This window comes from Rutilus rutilus, assembly GCF_951802725.1.
Source record: "Rutilus rutilus genome assembly, chromosome: 25".
Classification (NCBI taxonomy): Eukaryota; Metazoa; Chordata; class Actinopteri; order Cypriniformes; family Leuciscidae; genus Rutilus; species Rutilus rutilus.
Genome location: NC_140229.1, coordinates 29,400,755 through 29,405,754, shown reverse-complemented (window position 1 = coordinate 29,405,754; position 5,000 = coordinate 29,400,755).

Below are 5,000 nucleotides of genomic sequence, written 5' to 3'. Positions count from 1 at the left end.
ATGGGAGACCGCCTGGGAATACCAGGTGCTGTAAGCTTTTTAGTTTACTTCACTAATGTTCTAACCTTTTAAATAGCCTGTTTTTGGCAGCAGATTTCGCTTACGGCCATACCACTTTGAGAACGCCCGATCTCGTCTGATCTCGGAAGCTAAGCAGAGTCGGGCCTGGTTAGTACTTGGATGGGAGACCGCCTGGGAATACCAGGTGCTGTAAGCTTTTTAGTTTACTTCACTAATGTTCTAACCTTTTAAATAGCCCGTTTTTGGCAGCAGATTTCGCTTACGGCCATACCACTTTGAGAACGCCCGATCTCGTTTGGTACGTTCCAGGAAGGGAGTAGGCTGCAGTTGGAGAGGAAGGCTCTCCACTATTTTGTCTTTGTTTTATAGTTTTTGTTTTATTTAGTAATAAATTTTGGTTTTGTTATTTTTTGTCACGATTTAACCCCAGGCAGTTTTTACTGTTTGGGGTTGAGTTTTTCTTTTTGCTTCTTGATTTTGGTGGAGAGGTGTACAAACAAGGAAGGATATAATGGACAATCGAACAGGACTGGAAAAGGAACATGAGAAAAAGGATAATGAATTGGATGAAGATACTGATCTACGTAAAAGGATTATGCAAGAAAAAAGTGAAAATCAAGAAGAAGAGACATGGGCAACTGTAGTTTCGAGAAAGAAGAGGAATGGAGCTGAAATGGTAAAAGGAAGGACTGAACAACAGAAGATACAAGGTAAAGAAATTGATGAAGTAAATGGTGAAAAGAGAAAAGAAGACAATCAAAAAGAAGATATGATAAATAAATTGAGAGGAAAAATGAGATACCAGAGAGAATACAAAAAGGAAACTACATTGACAATGAATGTGAAAAATTCAGAACAACTAACAGTTATGATGATAATTAAAGCTGTGGAGGACAAAACTGGAATGGGCAAATTATATGGACTGAGGAAAAAAACTGAATTTGAATTTGAACTCACATTGGAGAAGGAAGAAGACTGCGAACAATTGCTGGATGGAATACAAATAAATGGACAATGTTGTGAAATAAGAAAACTTTGTGCAACTGAAAGGATGGTATCTTTTTTACAATTACCAAACTATATAAATGATGAGGAAGTATTACAAAAACTGACAAGCTGGGGGGTTACACCGATACTTCCTCTGAGAAGGAGGTATTACCCTGGGACAACTGTGGCGGATGGAACACGTTTTATAAGAGTGAAATTTCCAAAAGATGTGAAGTCACTGCCATACAATACAAGATTTGACACGGAGGAAGGCACGCAGTTTTTCAGGGTGATTCATGATCACCAGGTGAAGACGTGCAGAATATGTGCAAGTGTGGATCATGAAAAGAAGGACTGTCCACAACTAATTTGCAGAGAATGCCTGGAGCAGGGGCATTATGCGCGGGACTGCAAAGCCCCGCGGTGCCAAGGCTGCGGAAAGGCATTTCTCAGGTGCAGATGTGAAACGTACGAAGAGGAACATGAGGAAATGGAGATACTCAACGACGGGGAGAATGTAGAAGAAGATTATGTAGGAAGTGTATCACAACAAACACATGGATTAACAATGGATATACAGAACAGAGAAGAAGAAGGAGGAAGAAAAGATGAACAGGAAGGAGAAGAAGAGACAGAAATGATGACAGAACTACAACTAATTGCGCATAAAGTTGAAAAGGATGGGATGAAAAACAAAGAAGATGACAATGAAGGAGCCAAGGACAGTACAAACATAGAGGAGGTAAGAGACATTCAGAATAAAACTATTGGGGAAAAGGAAAGTGTGAAGAAAAACATTTTGAGCGGGGGAAGTAAATTGAAAACAACAGGACAAATAAACATTGAGAAGGTGATGGAAAGACAAAGAATAAGAAGAGAATCTAAAGAAAAAAAGAAAAAGAAAAAAGTTGAAAGGACTGGTTCAGAGGAGGAGGTATTGAAAGAGACTGAACAAAAGTGATGTGTTTTTTTTGTTTGTTTTTTTGTTTCTATGTTTCATTTATTTTGTACATGAGTCAATTGAGCATAGTTTCAATTAATGCAAGGGGATTGTCAACAATGACCAAATTTGAAAATATAAATCACTTGACTAAGAAAAATGATATAATATGTATACAAGAGACAGGATGGAATGATGAAAAAATCTATAGTTTGAAGAAAATATGGGATGGAGATTTTTTTTATAATAATGATCCTAATAAGAAAAAAGGAGTAGCAATTTTAATAAGAAGGGGTACAACACAAAAAGCAACAGTTATATTCACGGATAATATAGGAAGGACATTGGTGGTTAAGGTCGAAGGAAAAGAAGAAGAAATAACAATATGTAATATTCATGCACCAAATGAAGATATAGAACGAGCTACTTTTTTTAAGGAAATTGATGTTCTAATAGAAAATTATAACAATGTGATTTTAATTGGTGATTTTAATACTGTTTTAGAAAGAATTGATGTGGAGGATTATATGGTATATAGAGCAGATGTTGGGAGGAAAGAATTAAAGAAAGTTATGGAAAAACATAGATTTATAGATTTATGGAGGGAAAGAAACAGAGTAAAAAGAGAATATTCAAGAAGACAAATGGTAAACAGTGTTTTAAAACAAAGTAGAATTGATTTGATATTATGTAACAGACAGTTAGGAAGTTTCATTACAAAAGTATTTTATAAAATTTTTAGTGGAAGTGATCACGATTTTTTAAATATAATTATTGATTATAGTGGTGTTGAGAGAGGACCAGGGGTGTGGGTTTTTAATACAGAACTTTTAAAAAACGACATTTATAAAATGGAAGTAGAAAATTGCATAATAAATAACATTAATAATGTCTTATATGAAGAAGCAAAAAGTGTGTGGTGGGATAATTTAAAAATAGATATTAAAAAATTATCAATTGAATATTCAAAGAAAATGCAAAGAATAAAGAAAAGTAAAGAACGATTATTAAATAAGGAATGGGAAGAAGAAATGAAAAAAGTGTCAGAAGGAAGGATCGATGCAAATAAAATAGTGATATTAGAAGAGAAACTGAAAAAAATAGAGGAGGCAAAATGTATGGGAGCTAAAATAAGAAGTAGAGCAAGAAATACAGTAGAAGGAGAAAGGAGTACAAAATTTTTTTATGATTTGGAAAAAACAAGAAAACAAGCAGAAATGATAAAACGTATTTCAAAAAACGGAAAGGTTGTGAAAGAAAAAGAAGGTATTTTAAATGAAGTGAAGAATTTTTATGATATTTTATTTAAAAAAGAAGTTACAAATGAGGAAGATGAAGAGTTTTTATTGAATCAAATTGAAACAAAAGTTAAGGAAGACGATAAGAAAATGTGTGATAAAGAAATAAAAGAAGAAGAAATAGATGAAGCTATAGATCAGTTGAGTAATGGGAAAAGTCCAGGCCTGGATGGCTTACCATCTGAATTTTATAAGGTTTTTAAGAATGTTTTAACGCCAATTTTGCATGATTTATTTATTGATATTTTTAAACAGAAAAATTTAAGTGAAAGTATGAAAAAAGGAATGATTAAGATTATATATAAAAATAAAGGGGAAAGAGAGGAGCTTAAAAATTATAGACCGTTGAGCATGTTAAATACTGATTACAAGATACTGGCAAAGATTCTAGCAAACAGACTGAAAAAAGTGATTCCAAACATTATAAAAACAAATCAAGCATACGGTGTTTTAAATCGAGATATATCGGATATAGTAACGAGTATTAGAGACTTAATGTGGTATATGAAAGAAAAAGGGGAAGAAGGATATTTGATAAGTATAGATCTGGAAAAGGCATTTGATAGAGTGGAGCATAAATATTTATTTGATATATTGGAAAAATTTGGTTTTGGGGAAAATTTTATTGCATGGATGAAATGTCTATATAATGATATTTTAAGTTGTATTAAAGTAAATGGGTTTTTAACGGATTTTATTAAGATATCAAGGTCTATAAGGCAGGGATGCCCATTATCAGCACTGCTGTACACTTTAGTTGCTGAACCATTAGGGCTTGCAATAAACAAAGAAACACAGATAAAAGGAATAGTTTTGGAAAATGGGAAAGTGCAGCAGAAAATATTTCAATATGCAGATGATACCACCTTGTTTTTAAAAGATTTTAAGAGTATTGAAAAGGCAATGTTAATATTGGGAAAATATTGTGGGGGAACAGGGGCTAAAGTTAATAATGATAAGACTGAATATATGAGAATGGGGAAGGTAGATGTTTTAGGAAGACAATGGAACTTTAAAGAACAGAAGAATGAACTAAAGATTTTAGGAATAACACTTGGAAGAGATGAAATTCGAACAAGAGACCTGGTTTGGGAGGAGACTATAGGAAAAATGGAAAAAAGACTAAACTTTTGGAAACAAAGACAATTATTTATAAAAGGGAAAGTATTGGTTTTAAACTCTCTTTTTTTATCTAAGATGTGGTATATTTTAAATGTGGTTAGTCTGCCAACGTGGGTGTATAAAAGATTAAAAACGTTCATTTTAAAATTTTTATGGGATGGTAAGCCAGCTAAAATAGCTTATAATACAATAATTGGGGATGTAGAAAAGGGAGGTTTGGGACTGATAGATCCAATGATAAGAAAGCAAAGTTTGAGAATAAAGACTGTAAAAAAGTTTTTTCAAAAGGATGATTTAATATGGAAAAAAATAATGAGTTTTTATATAAATAAGTGTGGGAAAATGGGGGATGATTTTATATGGATGCATTTTAAGGACAATATGATAGAGGGAATACCGGAATTTTATAAAGAAGTTTTAAGAGCATGGAAATGTTTTAAAGATAATGTTTACATTGAGTTTAAAGGGAGAGAACAACTATTGAAGCAACCGCTTTTTTTAAATCAACATATCAGAAACAACAGAAGCACCTTTTTTTATAGGGATTGGTTTTATGCAGGATTAAAACAAGTTAAAGACATTTTATATGAGGTAAAACCAGGATTTTTACCTTTACAGGCTATCATAGATAC